Consider the following 16,248-nt stretch of genomic DNA (forward strand, 5'->3'; position numbering starts at 1 on the left):
TCCTTCATCATATGTGTTACTCTCATATTCATCTCCATTGTTTGTACATTGTTGAGATGTGGATGCAGAACTCTAAGCCTTTGCTGGTTGATGGTGAATGAAGCCTATTCTGTTACATGTTTTATCTGGCAGAGGCCTACAAAGGTAAAAGTGCAGCCAGTCAATGAATGAGGGGAGGTGGGCTTTGAATAAAGGGATGGACACATTCCAGGTGAACCAATTTAAAGTTGTGTATCTGTCCGGGCACAGTGGCTCACGCCTGTAATCCCAGCACTTTGGGAGGCTGAGGCGGGTGGATCACTTGAGGTGAGGAGTTCGAGAACAGCCTGGCTAACACGGTGAAACCTCATCTCTACCAAAAATACTAAAACCCGGCATGGTGGCGCACGCCTGTAATCCCAGTTACTTGGGAGGCTGAGGCAGGAGGATCCCTTGAATTGAGGAGGCAGAGGTTGCAGTGAACCAAGATCACGCCATTGCACTCCAGCCTGGGCAACAAGAGCAAAACTCTGTCTCAAAAAAAAAGTTGTATTTCGTACTTGAAGCTTTTGACTCCACTTTCATTTGGAAATGATGGCAGGGTGGGGTGCAGAAGAACAGCTTCTATCTTAAAGGGAAAGGGAAGAGGAAGCTGAGGGTCTCCAGGACCTCCTAGGTCCAAGTGTCCCCAACTCCATCTCTGGACTGACAGTTACTTCTCTAGTTCTCTGGTCAGCGGGTGGTGGGCCCTCTTTTCAAGTGTGAGCTTACAGGGCTGCTGGGCCTGGGGCCCAGATGAGAAACGCTTCTCACTCATTTCCTCACTTCTGCCCGCTGTCCTCTGCCACCACCATGGCCTGGTTTCATGTCCTCACTCCATCTTATCAAACCAGAGACATAAGTCGTGGGATATTTATCCCCACCTTGAGTGTTAAGTAAGACACAGCAACAGTGGCACCGAAAGGACACAGGATGTTACCAACATCACCAGATGTAATAATTTAGAATATGCTTACTGTCAAACAATACAGTGGTATAGAGAATGAAACGTTAAGGCCCCACTTTAGTTCCAGGCTGAAAGAACACAGCTCCCTTCTCCCATAGGAATTTACTGTGAAGAGTTTGAGGTAAATCATTCTATTGTTATTTCTTTCTTTTTTTTTTTTTTTGAGACGCAGTCTCGCTCTGTCGCTCAGGCTGGAGTGCAGTGGTGCAATCTCGGCTCACCACAACCTCCAGACCTCTCAGGTTCACGTGATTCTCCTGCCTCAGCCTCCCGAGTAGCTGGATTACAGGTACCTGCCACCACACCTGGCTAATTTTTTGTATTTTTAGTAGAGACAGGGTTTCACCACATCGGCCAGGCTGGTCTTGAACTCCTGACTTCAGGTGATCCAGCTGCCTTGGCCTTCCAAAGTGTTGGGATTACAGGCGTGAGCCACTGTGCCCAGCTTGAAAACTTCAAACAGAAAAGTACGAAGTGTGGTAGCTCATGCCTGTAATTCCAGCTACTCAGGAGGCTGAGGCAGGAGAATAACTTGAACTGGGTGGCAGAGGTTGCAGTGAGCCAAGATCTCACTATCACACTCCAGCCTGGGCAATAGAGAGAGACGCCATCACAAAAAGGAAAAAAAAAAAAAACAGATTTGAATACTTGAAAATGGAAGAAATCGGCCAGGTGCGGTGGCTCACACCTGTAATCCCAGCACTATGGGAGGCCGAGGTGGGCGGATCACCTGAGGTCGGGAGTTTGAGACCAGTCTGACCAACATGGAGAAACCTCTCTCTACTAAAAAATATACAAAATTAGCTGGGCACAGTGGCGCATGCCTGTAATCCCAGCTACTCAAGAGGCTAAGGCAGGAGAGTTGCTTGAACTTGGGAGGTGGAGGTTGTGTGGAGTTGATATCCGCCACTGCTCTTCAGCCTGGGCAACAAGAGCAAAACTCCATCTCAAAAAAAAAAAAAAAGCCGGGCGCGGTGGCTCAAGTCTGTAATCCCAGCACTTTGGGAGGCCGAGACGGGTGGATCACGAGGTCAGGAGATCGAGACCATCCTGACTAACACGGTGAAACCCCGTCTCTACTAAAAAAACACAAAAAACTAGCCGGGCGAGGTGTCGGGCGCCTGTAGTCCCAGCTACTTGGGAGCCTGAGGCAGGAGAATGGCGTAAACCTGGGAGGTGGAGCTTGCAGTGAGCTGAGATCTGGCCACTGCACTCCAGCCTGGGCGACAGAGCAAGACTCCGTCTCACAAAAAAAAAAAGGAAGAAATCATCATTTTCATCCCCAGGAACTGACTGTGTACCTAAGACCTTCCCCAGATTGATAATGAAAGATGCGATTATGGATAATGCTGGATTTTGGGGGGACAGTTGGGGCATTATCTTGATACAAATGCAGTGGAACATCACACTGTGTGTCAACCATCCAGAGCCAGCAGTAACCTGGCTGCACAAAATCTGACTGACCCCAAATGCCAACTCCCTTTGTTTGGTTGGTCTGATTCCACATAACCCTCCCTATGTTCACACCCACAGGGTCTGCAAACCCTCTCTTACTCATCTACTAGGATATTGAGTTCCCTATTTATTTTAGTTCTCCTACGGTTCTACAACTAATAATAACTATTATTACTGATAACCAACTGTGCCCCAGGCCTACCTCTGGGCATTTTAGCTTCATGATCTCATTTCACCACCGTAACCTTTCTCTACAGATGAGGAAAATAAGTGATTAAATAACTTTGCAATGTCCAAGCTAGGAAGAGTGTCAACCAATTCAGAGCCGTCGGAATCCAAAACCCGTTACTCTCTGTACCACACCGCACTGCATCCCAAAAAAGTTTGATGTGAAAAGTCTGGAGAGTACGTTTTTAAGACAGTATTGACACCTTATTTTGAGCAGTGGTGAATCAAGCCTCTCTCTCCTTTCTCCAGCCTCCCACAACCCAATTTTAGTTGGTTATATATATATATATTTTTTTTTTGAGACGGAGTCTCGCTCTGTCGCCCAGGCTGGAGTGCAGTGGCGCAATCTCGGCTCACTGCAAGCTCCGCCTCCCGGGTTCACGCCATTCTCCTGCCTCAGCCTCCTGAGGAGCTGGGACTACAGGCGCCCGCCACTGCGCCCGGCTAATTTTTTCTATTTTTAGTAGAGATGGGGTTTCACCATGGTCTCGATCTCCTAACCTTGTGATCCGCCCGCCTCGGCCTCCCAAAGTGCTGGGATTACAGGCGTGAGCCACCGTGCCCGGCCAGTTATATATTTTTAATTCTTTATACTTCTAAGAATTTGTAGGTCATTTGAAATTGCAGCATAGAAATAAAGCCCTTGCAGGAGTCTGATTGGAGAAAAAAGGCGGGAAACTGAGTTATCAAAATACACAGGGTGGTATAAGCATACAAAACTCAAAAGAGTGTGTTCCACCCTTCAAATCCATACTCACATGGTGAGTGAGTGTAGTGTAAGAATCCCAGGGTGGGAACACACAGCAGCTTACAGCAGATCATGAATGGACAGAGCCAACAATCAATTAATAAACTTTGTTAAATGATTTTTTTTTTTTTTTTTTTTTGAGACAGAGTCTCACTCTGTCACCGAGGCTGGAGTGCAGTGGCATGATCTCAGCTCACTGCAACCTCTGCCTCCCCGGTTCAAGTGATTCTCCTGCCTCAGGCTCCCGAGTAGCTGGGACTACAGGCGCCCACCACCACGCCTGGCTAATTTTTGTATTTTCAGCAGAGACAGAGTTTCACCATGTTGGCTAGGATGGTTTCGAACTCCCGACCTCAAGTGATCCACCTACCTCGGCCTCCCAAAGTTCTGGGATTACAGGCATGAGCCACTGTACCCTGTCAAATGATATTTTTTAAAGTTTTTTGCCATCATATTTGGAATGTACTATTAGATGGTCTCTTCTAAATAATGGATAGATGATATAAAATCATCTTTGCTAAAAAGGAAACTTACCAACAGAGATAATGACAAGCATTATGATGGACACAATACTCAAAATCAAAATCACCAAACCAGCAAGTGAAGTCTCAACCATAGAAATAATTTTTTCTACTATAAATGCCAATAGAAGTGATTTTATTTCAGCAAAACAATACCATCTGTCATACTAAATGCTAATTTCTATTTTATGAGTTTTACAATTTTGCTGGTACTTAATATGTTTTGATTTTACAGTTGTACAAGAGCTACAAGTCTAAGCTTATATCTGGTTTTAAATATTTAAATACAGGTATTATCAGAATTCTTTCAGTTTTAAGTGACAAAAATCTCAAACCAACCTGGTTGTGGTCATCCCTCACATTCCACCTTTATATCCTGGCTCTAATCAGTTTCTTGACCCAAAACTTTGTAGCCATCTCCTTACCTAAACCCCATAGCTAAATATTACCCAAGATTCTGTTCTCAGTCCTCTTTTCTTTTCTTTTTTTTCTTTTTCTCTTTTTTTTTTTTTGAGATTCAAGCTGGAGTGCAGTGGTGCAATCATGGCTCACTGAAGCCTCGACCTCCTTAGGCTCGGGCAATCCTCCCACCCAAGCCTCCCAAGTCTCCCAAGTAGCTAGGCCTACAGGTGCACACCACTATGCCCAGCTAAGTTTTTTGTAGAGGTGGGGTTTCACCATGTTGCCCAGGCTGGTCTCAAACTCCTGGGCTCAAGTGATCTGCCCACTCTACCTCCCCAAGGGCTGGAATTGCAGGAGGGAGCCGCCCCACCCCGCCCTCTTTTCTTCCTCCTTTTGCACTTTCCTTTAGGGGAACTCATCTGCTCACACAGCGTAATTATTGTGGAATGACTCCCTAATCTCTACAACAGCACCCACCACTTCTTCAAACCCACAATTCTGATTGTCCAATGGTCATCCCTACCTCCTGGCAGATGTCTCATGATGCTAACAGAGCCTACCTAAGCTTCAGCCCCCACCCCTCCGCCCTTGAACTGGCTCCTAAAAAGCCCTAGAATCCATTCCCTCTTTCCCTCCCTCCCTCTGTCCCTTCTTTTTTTTCCCTCGTTTTGCAAAAGTGGATATTTTAATTACAGTCTGCTGTCTCTTTCCTCTCGGATTTTTTCTCCATCATACTCCCCCTGGAACAGGTACCATTGGAATGGCTGTGTCATTTTGGATTCCAGCTAAGGGTAAGTTAAGTTAGGGATGTATCTTACTGTGTTTGGCCACATGTATCCACATGGTTTGCAATCCCTCTGTCTGTGGTTACCACCAGCCATCCTGGTGTAGGAATGTCTTCCAGAAATGTCCCTACTGTGCATGAGGGTGATGCACCCTGCTTTGTGACACAAGGGTGCAGGACCAGAAGGCGTGCCATGCCATGACGTGACCTATTGCACCCAGGACCAAAGAGATTCAGGGAGTGGAAGAAAAGCAAGTGTGAAATGTGCAATGAGGCCAGGTGCAGTGGCTCCCAAAGTGGTGGTAATCCCAGCACTTTGGGAGGCTGGGTGGGGAGGACTGCTTGAAGCCAGGAGTTGGAGACCAGCCTGGGTAACATAGTAAAATCCCATCTCTAACAGAAGAAGAAGAAAAAGGAGGAGGAGAGGAAGGAAGGAAGGGAGGAAGGAAGGAAGGAAGGAAGGAAGGAAGGAAGGAAGGAAGGAAGAGGGAGGGAGGAGGGAGAAAGGGAGGGAAGGAGGGAAAGAGGGAAGGAGGGAGGGAGGGAGGGAAGGAGGGAAGGAAAGAAGGAGAGAGGGAAGGAGGGAGGGAGAGAGGGAAAGAGGGAGGGAGAGAGGGAGGGAGGAGAAGAGGGAGGGAGGGAGGGGAGGAGGGAGGGAGCAAAGGAAGGATGGAAGGAGGGAAGGAGGGAGGGAGGGAAGGAAGGATGGAAGGAGGGAGGGAAGGAGAGAAGGAGGGAAGGAAGGAGGGAGGGAAGGAGGGAAGGAAGGAGGGAGGGAAGGAGGGAAGGAAGGAGGGAAGAAGGGGAGGAAGGAGGGAAGGAGGGAGGGAGGGAGGGAGATGTGCAATCGGTTTTCACTGAAGCCCAATAAGAAAAGAAGTCCTCTCGTGTCAGAAGTACTCAGTAACACAGCAGAGACCATTTCAGATGCACTGCTTTTTCTCTCTCTCTCTTTTGATGGGAATAATAAGAAACAGAATCATTCTACATTCTGGGTTTATAGGACACTAGTAGAACTACCAACAGCAAGTACATCTGTAACAGCTCATATGTGAAAAACCCTATCTCTATTTTCAGAATATTACTACATAAAATATGATGAGATCATCTATGAAGTAAGACCTATCTACAAAATAATGATATTGTCTCATATAATATTTGACCTCTATTGCATAAATAAAGCCAGGTATATTTTCCCCCGTTTTCAAATAAGACCCACAGAAGTTGTCCAGGCCTGAACTGACACCAAACTCCCTGCCTCCTCTCAGTACAGAGGAAACCTCAGCGCCCGGCTAGCTGCTCCATGAATCCTGGTCTCAGCTCTTCTCTTTAAGCCGCACCAGGACAGGCGCCAATCTCCCACTGCGGTGCCTGCTGGCTGCTGTGCTCACCGTGATGGATTGTGCAGTACACACAGACAGGGACATGGAGCTAACGATGTTGAAGTGCCAGGTGGCATCTCTGCTGCTCCGGGGGAACTGCCAATCAGCCCGAGAGGCTTGTCTGCTTTCATGTGCCACTGCATGCCTCCTCGACACGTGATTTTAGCTAGGAAAACTTTTTTTTCTCCCCGCTAACTTTTTGTTTTTTAAAAATGGCTTTCCTAGAGAGAAGCTAAAGAATAGTACAAGGGGCCAGGCATGGTGGCTCATGCCTATCATCTCAGCACTTTAGGACGCTGAGGTGGGCAGATCACCTGAGGACAGGAGTTTTGAGACCAGCCTGGCCAACATGGTGAAACCCTATCTCCACTAAACTACAGAAATTAGCCGGGTGTGGTGGTGTGCTCCCATAATCCCAGCTACTTGGGAGGCTGAGGCAGGAGAATCTTGAACTCGGGAGGCTGAGAAACGAGAATCGCTTAAACCCGGGAGGCAGAGGTTGCAGTGAGCAAGGGAGATCGCGCCATTGCACTCCAGACTGGGATAGGGAAATTCCATCTCAAAAAAAAAAACAAAGAAAAATCGTACAAGGATAGCCATACCCCTCATCCAGGTTCAAATAATTGTTACCATTGTGTATCATTTGTTCCTTCCCTTTCCCCCCACCCTCTCTCCACCCCCACATTTGAAACTAAGTTGCAAGACACCAGGGTATTTCACCCTGTAACCTTCTGCCTGTATCTTCTGAAAACAAAGAGGTTCTCCTACAAAACCCTGGCCAAAACCATCACCAACACCATCACATCCAAGACACTGAACACGGTACAGTAACACTACCTAACAAGAAGTCCAAAATCCAGCTTCCTTCGTTGTCCGCTAAATGTTTCTCATGGTCTTTTTCAACCTGAGACCAATCAAGGGTCTTACAACTCACTTGGTTCTCATGTTTCTTTAACTTACTTTTATCTAGAACATTCTCCCTTTCTCTTTTTCATTTTTTAAATGACATTTTTGAAGAGTTTCGGCCAGCTGCCTTGTAGAACGCCCCCCGGAATCCGTATTTGTCTGATTGCTTCCTCATGTCTAGATTTGAGTTAAACATTTTTGGCAAAATAATGACACAGTGTACTTCCCACTCCGTCACAGCAGGGAGCACACAATAACAGACTGCCTCACTCTTGGTCATGCCAAGATCACTTGAGTGACAAAGTGAGACTTTATAAATCACGTGACTGTCCTATTTCCCAGCAATCTTCCCTACTGACACCTTGACTTTAGTCCAGTAAGACTCATTTGCGCTTGTTTTGTTAAATATTGCCAGTGGTTTTGTCGTTATTACTAAATGGCTGCAAAATGTAATTGTTCTAATTCTACCATTCTGTCTACATTCATTAGCTAGCACTCTTCATAAAGAAGTTTTCCCTCCCCTGCATACCTACCTTTATAAAGTATTAGTATTAAGTTCTTTCTGTGGGAAAAGGGGGAAAAAGTAATTTTAAAAAGTGTATATATATAAACAGGAGGTTGAGGCAGGAGAATCGCCGCAACCTGGGAAGCAGAGGTTGCAATGAGCTGAGATCATGCCACTTGCTAGATTGTCTCAAAAAAAAAAAAAAAAAATAGTTTTTTTAAATTATTAACTTATTTTTTTAAGTATTACTACATAGTATCTACAGTGGTGTAGTATCACTATATACAGGATCCCTACAAACTCAGGGATCCCTGTTTTATTCAGTGTGTTGTAAACCACTGTTATTTATTCTTTTTTGGTGATCAAATTGTCCCACAATTAGCCAGTGGAGTCCCACAAGCAGGCTCCTCTGAACTTTTGTCATCGTTGTCATTGAGACAAAGTCTCGCTCTGTCGCCCAGGCTGGAGTGCAGAGGCGTGATCTCGGCTCACTGCAATCTCTGCCTCCTGGGTTCAAGTGATTCTTGTGCCTCAGACTCCCGAGTAGCTGGGATTATAGGTGTGCAACACCACACCAAAATAATTTTTTGTATTTTTAGTAGAGACAGGGTTTCTCTGTGTTGGCCAAGTTGGTCTTGAACTCATGGCCTCAAGTGATCTGCCTGCCTCGGCCTCCCAAAGTGCTGGGTTTACAGGTGTGAGCCACTGCACCCAGCCTGGCTCCTCTGAACTTTTAACACATCTCCTGTCATCAGGACTAGCTTCATGGGCTTGTGACCCCGTGCAAAGGCACAACATCCTGCACTTAGGAAAACTTTCCGCTTGGCTTCATGCTCTTCTGTCTCAAAAAAAAAAAAAATTTAAAAACGTCATATCAGTCACCTTTTTGAGATGTTGTTTTGCACTTTAGAGGGCATCTCTTTTTTTTTTTTTTTTTTTTTTTTTTTTTTTTTTTTTTTTGAGACGGAGTCTTGCTCTGTCTCCGAAGCTGGAGTGCTGTGGTGCAATCTCGGCTCACTGCAAGCTCCGCCACCCGGGTTCACACCATTCTCCTGCCTCAGTCTCCAGAGTAGCTGGGAGTACAGGCGCCCGCCACCTCGCTCAGCTAATTTTTTGTATTTTTAGGAAAGATGGGGTTTCACCGTGTTAGCCACGATGGTCCTCGATCTCCTGACCTTGTGATCCGCCCGCCTCAGCCTCCCAAAGTGCTGGGATTACAGGCGTGAGCCACTGCGCCCGGCCAAGGGCATCTCTTTATAATAAATTCACTGAGGCCAGGCACGGTGGCTCATGCCTATAATCCCAGCACTTTGGGAGGCCAAGGCAGGTGGATCCCCTGAGGTCAGGATTTCAAGACCAGCCTGACCAACATGCTGAAACCCCATCTCTACCAAAACCACAAAAATTAGCTGGGCATGGTGGCGGGCACCTGTAATCCCAGCTACTCGGGAAGCTGAGGAAGGAGAATTGCTTGAATCCAGGAGGCAGAGGTTGTAGTGAGTCAAGATGGTGCCGCTGCACTGCAGCCTGGGTGACAAGAACAAAACTCCATTTCAAAAAATAATAATAATAATTGAAATTGGATTGCAGAATCAAAAGGAATACAACCCTACTGACCCCTTGATTTTAGTCCAGTGAGACTCATTTGCATTTGTTTTGTTAAATATTGCCAAATTCTCCGCCATAGAAGCTGCACCATTTTGTGCTCTTGTCAGAAATGCCTGACGGTGTTTTTTCAGCTGTGAAAACATTCACACGGAGGAACACCTGTTACAAGTGCCTGAGATTGGAGGGTCTGTGTCTGTGGGTATTGTCTATTGCCAAAAGGCCGGTCTTTTAATCCTTCCCACCACGAGTCTGCTGTGTATGTGTGTCCAATAAGACTCAATGAGAATCCACGCCAGCAAAAAGAGGCCAGCCACAAAGAACAGCACAACCTTTGTCTGGTGGAGGCTGGGCATGGTGGCTCACACCTGTAATCCCAGCACATTGGGAGGTCAGGGCGGGTGGATCACCTAAGGTCAGGAGTTCAAGACCAGCCTAGCCAAAATGGCAATGCCCTATCTCTACTAAAAATACAAAAAATTATCCAGGCATAGTGGTGCACGACTATAGTCCCAGCTACTCAGGAAGCTGAGGCAGGAGAATCACTTGTCTCAAAAAAAAAAAAAAACGACTAAGATGGTGAATTTTAGTACATTTATACTTTACTAATATATTTATCACAATAAAAAAGAAAAAAAGGCCAGGCTTGGTGCCTCACGTCTGTAATCCCAGCACTTTGGGGAGCTAAGGAAGGTAGATTGAGCCCAGAGTTCAAGACCAGCCCAGGCAATACGGCGAAACCCCGGCTCTACAAAAAACACGAAAATTATCTGGGCATGGTGGTGCATGCCTGTGAGCCCAGCTACTCGGGAGGCTGGGGTGGGGGATCACTTGAGCCTGAGAGGGGGAGGTTGCAGTGAGCTGAGATCCTGCCACTGCACTCCAGCCTGGGTGACAGAGCAGGACCCTATCTCAAGATAAAGAGAAAAGAAAAAGAAAAAGGTGTTGAAATTTCTGTCACACAATGAAGGGATCTCAGCTTGAGTTCAGACTATGACCATGTCCTGTGACAGGGCATATTTCGGCAGGTCTGGAAAAATGGTGTGGTGGCCTGAAAGAGGTTTATTTGCAAAAGGGCTGAGAACTCATTTTTAAAGGAAGAAAGATGCAGGTACCAGGAGCCTGATCAAAGGAACAAAGTCTTGCTCGGAGGATAAGAGCGATCTTCCAATTCACACAGGGTCTCCTGTGATACACCCTCAAACACTTTTAAAATCTTCACAGCACTTCTGCTATCACAAGTAAATCCATGTGATACCTGTTTGCCCATAGACTGAAAACTCCATGAGCAGGATCGTGACTATTGGATGCGTGGCTTTGTCACCAGTACCCAGCTTCATCACCCGGGCAGTCATACCTGCTCATCCAGTATTTGAATGAATGGAAGACAGAGTCTGAGTTCAGCATAGTATGTTTCTAGCCAGCCCCGTGGAAGCGTGTCTGGATCTCAGGGTTACAGAAGATTGTAAATAAAATAACTGCTGCTGTGAATTCTGTAAGACTCTAGGGCGTAGGCAACACCGCTTTACAGCCTTTAGAGAACATACCAGGGAGATGACGGCTATTCAGGTTTCGCTTCTGAGTCTCAGAACTTCAGAATTCACAGCAGCAAATCCCCCTGGTTGTGGGTCATGGCAAAGCATTCCCTGGCTTTTCTTGTCCTTCCGACCACCTCAGTCTATCCTAATGTCAGCCATTTTGAATCTCTGCAATGACTTTTCTCCATTTTCCTATATTCGTATTTTGGAGCTGCGTTCATCAAATTCACCAAATTTAACTTTAATGGATTTTGTAACTATTAATCTAATTCTTGAGATATCTTTGCAAGAGAAGAACTCTGCATTCCACTCAGGTATTCCTTTCTTAGCTCATGGTTCATGTTGATGCCAGTGGTTTATCATTCTTGACTTCAAACATGGTCAGCTGTTTCTGTTGTAATGTCATTACCTGGTCTGTAAAATGAGTGGTATCCGGTAGGCACTCAGGAAGGTTTCTGACCTCTGTCGGGGTAATGAAGGCAAACTTAGAGACCCTAATTATGATCCCCTTACCACACACACCGTACCCAAATGCACTCCTGATGTCTGTGCTTGCTGGCTCTCCTCTGATTTTGTTACAGCATCAGGCTTCAATGTCAATTAGTCTCAAAGCTCTCTCTTATCAATGACTTGGAGCTCTTTTCATCTCCTGCTGACTTGACAATATCTTTTTTTTTTTTTCTTTTTTTAGTTTTAAAAAGCCAACTCCATTTACCTCTTGCCTCTTACCTTCTCACTTGGACTGTTGTAAATTTCCAATAATGAAATTCTTTCCCTCCTTGTTGACCAACACTCAAACACGGAAATACTCACGCCTGGGCTCAACCTAATGGGCATGGTACCCGAGCACACCACTTCGCACAGGATGGAGCTGCTCCTTCCACAGGGAGACTAGAGGAAGGAAGGAGACTGAGACAAGCGGACAGTGTATGGGGCCATTGAGTTTTGCATGGGAGGAACTTTCTGGAAGGGGATCCTCCGGAATTCCGGATTTGCAATGTCTCCTCCAAGGTGTAGCTAATGCTCTTCAATATGATTGCAGTGCTATTGCGGCAGAAACACCACACTGTATTTCAATAACGTATCACTTTGCAGCATTCTCTATGTACCACACGCTCCTGTTCATCACATCTGACTCTTGCCCCAACCCGGATCTGTGCTTCTGAACACACAAAATCTCCAGGTTTTCTTAATAAATAAAAAGGACTGGCACACGGGCATACGCTGCAACACCGTGACTCTTGCAAACATTAGGCTCTGTGAAAGAAGGCAGACACAAAAGACTAAACATTATATGATTCCATTGATATGAAATGTCCAGAATGGGCAAATCCATAGAGACAGAAAACAGATTGGCAGTTGCCAGGGGCTTGGGGAGGGGAGGAATGGGAAGGTGACTGCTAATGGGGACAGGATGCCTTTTTGGGGTGATAAAAATGTTCTAAAATTGATTGTGATGATCCTTGCACAATCTTGTGAATACAGTAAAACCATTAATTATAGACTTTATCTCTTTTTTCTTTTTTGAGATGGAGTCTCACTCTGATGCCCAGGCTGGAGTGCGGTGGCGTGATCTCAACTCACCACAGCCTCCACCTTGCGGGTTCAAGTGATTCTCCTGCCGTCAGTCTCCCGAGTAGCTGGAATTACAGGTGCCCACCACCATGCCCAGCTAACTTTTTTGAATTTTTAGTAGAGATGGGGTTCCATCATGTTGCCCAGGCTAGTCTCAAACTCCTGACCTCAAGCGATCTGCCTGCTTCGGCCACCCAACGTGCTGGGATCACAGGTGTGAGCCACCGCACCAGTCAAATAGTGCACTTTAAATGGGTGAATATAGGGTATGTGACGTTTATCCCAAAAAAGCTGTTACACACAAAAATACCTCTGGCTGAGGGGAAAGAGGGAAAGGAAGAAGTCGGTGGAAAGAGGAAATAAACCGTGAGACCTAGAGAAAGCAGAGAAAGGGACTTTTTTAAGAAAAAGGGAAAAAATGTTCTTGTAAAAATAAGGTTTCTCACCCAACTCCTAAGAAGAGAGCTGTGTCTAAAGTGTGTTCCGGAAATGCCAGGAACCAGCAGGAGCAGGGGGGAAATAGGAAAGCCTAGCTCAACGCTCAGTGCTGGAAAAGTAGAACATGGACAAAGGGCAGAGCCAACAATGAAATCAAACACACCAGAGTGAGCCGTCAGGCACCAGGAAGCAGAGCAGAAGCAGCATCCAGGGACAGAGTGGCAGGAAAATCATTTTGAAATAAAAATGAAACAGGACAAGGGAGCCCACTCTCTTTCTCCTGACCTCCTTTTTTCCTTCCCAATACACACAAGCCTCTTCACCCCTCTCCTCTCCTCCATTCTCTCCCTGCCCCTCATTACCCCTATTCTGGCCCTGACCCTTCCTGTCCAACCGGGGACCACCCAAGCGATCTTCCCAGAGAGCCCACCTCCCTTGTTCTGACTGACAGGCTCAGGACATCACAGCCCCGGGAACCCATACAGTGGGTCAGCAGTGGCCCTAGGGACTGGCACAAGCTTCCACCACCACCAGCACTCAGCACCTGTCCCAGCACCCCGACAGAAGGGCCAGCAGTCCAAAGACAGGGTGACTCATGGATGCAGTCAGCAAGAAAGCACCTTCCATGGCAAAACCCCATCTCTACTAAAAATCAAAAAAAAAGAAAAAAGAAAAAACAGCCGGGCATGGTGATGTGCACCTGTGGTCCCAGCTACTCGAGAGGCTGAAGCAGGAGAATCGCTTGAACCTGAGAGGCAGAGGTTGCAGTGAGCTGAGATTGCCCCACTGCACTCTGGCTGACAGAGCGAGACTAGGTATCAAAAAAAAAAAATTGCTGGGCACGGTGGCTCACGCCTGTAATCCCAACACTTTGGAAGGCTGACGCCGGTGGATCACCTGAGGTCAGGAGTTTAAGACCAGCCTGGTCAACATGGTGAAACCCCATGTCTACTAAAAACAACAACAACAACAAAAAAAAAACCAAGAGATTGCGCACTACACTCCAGCCTGGGTGACAGAGAGAGACTCCTTCTAAGAAAGAGAGAGAGAGAGAGAGAGAGAAACCTTCACAGTGCTACTGGGAAAAGCTTCTTGGCATAGGCCACTCGGTGACTTGCAAGGACAGACAGTGTCTTGAAGCCGGCTCCTTCCACTTCCTCCCTTCTGCCCCCAACACAGCTGGCTGGGGCCCGAGACCCTGAGGCAGGAAGTCTGAGCTCTATTTTTCAGCTCTGACATGTGGTCTGGGGCAGATCCTCTAAACCCAGGGCCCACTTCCCATCTGTATTCATGCAGCAATTTTTTCTTCTGGGTTGCTCAGCCTGGCAGACCTCATGCTCACTGGTGCGGATTACCATCTTATGATGCTTAAACTTGAACGGGGAACCCCACGTGTCCTTGTCTCCAGAATCTCCCAGTCACAAAGTGAGTGCCTGGGTCAGGTCGAGTGGAGAGCCTACGTCAACCAGCCCCCTGACCCAGGCCTTATCAAATAGACACAGGGGAATTGTCAGGGTGACACTTTGATAGTGCCTTGTGAAGGGCTTGGAGGAAGAACATCAGGCTACAAAAGGTAACATAATTGTCTACTCAGCTTTGCTTTTTTTTTTTGAGATGGAGTCTGGCTCTGTTGCCCAGGTTGGAGTGCTGTGGCACAATCTTGGCTCACTGCAACCTCTGCCTCCTGGGTTCAAGTAATTCTCCTGCCTCAGCCTCCCCAGTAGCTGGGATCACAGGTGCACGCCAGCGACACCATGCCTGGCTTTTTTTTTTTTTTTTTTTTTTTGGAATTTTTAGTAGAGACGGGGGTTTCCTCATGTTGGCCAGGCTGGTCTCAAACTCCTGACCTCAAGTGATCCTCCTGCATCAGCCTCCCAAAGTGCTGGGATTATAGGCATGAGCCACCGCGCCCGGCCCAGACTTTTTTCTTACAAAGGAACTCTAAATGGTGTAAATTCACTCTTTTAAAAGAAAACTCTGACATGAAGCAAGGTGCACTGGCCATATAAAGACTTCTGAGAGTCCAGGAGGGCCCAGGGATGGGAAAAGACTCTTCATTCTTAATGTTTTATTTGGTTTTGGATGACAAGTCTCCCAAACAGAACTGTGATGACTCGACACCACTAAAGGGCTGACTTCACTCCTATTCATTCAGATATGTGCCATGGCGACTCACAGAGGACTCACAGTGGCCTAACTGGCTTTGTAAACAGGATCTGCATTTCCAGCACTCTCCATCAACTCAGATCCACTAAGGAATCATGCCCATGAAAAAGTAAACATTCAACTTCTGAAAAGGTTTTAAAAAATACTTTCAATTTAATCTCACCCCCACTCCATCCATCTGTCACCAAGTTCAAGGCGTAAGTACCAGAAACACATGAAGAAATGGTTTCCTGTAGTATTACACCAGCAGGAAGCATGTATCAGGTACCTAACTGCTCATGGTTCTGTGCTAATCACTGTATAAATAGAACTGCGTAGAACTGGTCTCAGTCTCTCTCTCTGGCTTTCAAGACCCTCCCTTATAAGGTAGACAACCTGGACAAACAGGTTCAGGACATAACGAGAACATATGGGGACTTAAAGCATCCCAGTGACTAGACACTGAAGCATTTACCTGATCAATGTCAGAGCATTTCAGGGGTGGGGAGCCAGGAAAGAACACACCAGGCAGGAGTAGTTGCTGGGTTTCCCAGGGCCGCTTGGGCTCAAGCGCAGTACTCCCCACACCTCTGGGAAGATCCCCAGGCAGAGAAGGCTGCGGTGGGGGTTTAGGTTGCAGAAAGGAGGGAGGAGGTTTAGGGGTAAACAGCTGGACTGGAGTGGGAGGAGGCAGAGGGCAGGTGGCAAGGGTGTGGCCAGGAGAGAACAGCAAGCAGAGATGGCCGTTGCCCAGGAGACAGAAAGGGGACAGCGTGGAGAGCAGCTGTTGTGGGCGGCCCCGCCCTAGCCTCCAACCCAAGGGCTTTCTCAAGCCGTCCCATGGTGCTCGGAGACATAGGTGGGTTCTAGAAGACTGGTGCTTGGTGTGAGTCGGGGAGCAGAGGGTCTAGTTAAGGGTGAAAACATTCTGACGGGAAGGCAAGAGGGCAGGGCATGACAGCCTGTCCTGCTCAGAGGGAGGGCCGGCCAATGACAGTATCAGAGGCACAGGGGAGAACACATTCTTAGAT

At 47.0% G+C, this 16,248-nt stretch overlaps 1 long non-coding RNA gene across 1 annotated transcript in view; it reads right to left on the minus strand.

The window, feature by feature from the left end:
* LOC140712358 (uncharacterized) overlaps positions 1-16,165 on the minus strand; it is a 31,819-nt gene extending 15,654 nt beyond the window's left edge. The window contains exon 1 of the long non-coding RNA XR_012093885.1: positions 15,693-16,165. This is a non-coding gene — a long non-coding RNA (uncharacterized lncRNA). The remainder of the gene's footprint in view (positions 1-15,692) is intronic.
* Positions 16,166-16,248: the final 83 nt, after the last annotated feature.

This window comes from Chlorocebus sabaeus, chromosome 9, assembly GCF_047675955.1.
Source record: "Chlorocebus sabaeus isolate Y175 chromosome 9, mChlSab1.0.hap1, whole genome shotgun sequence".
In the NCBI taxonomy this organism is placed as follows: Eukaryota; Metazoa; Chordata; class Mammalia; order Primates; family Cercopithecidae; genus Chlorocebus; species Chlorocebus sabaeus.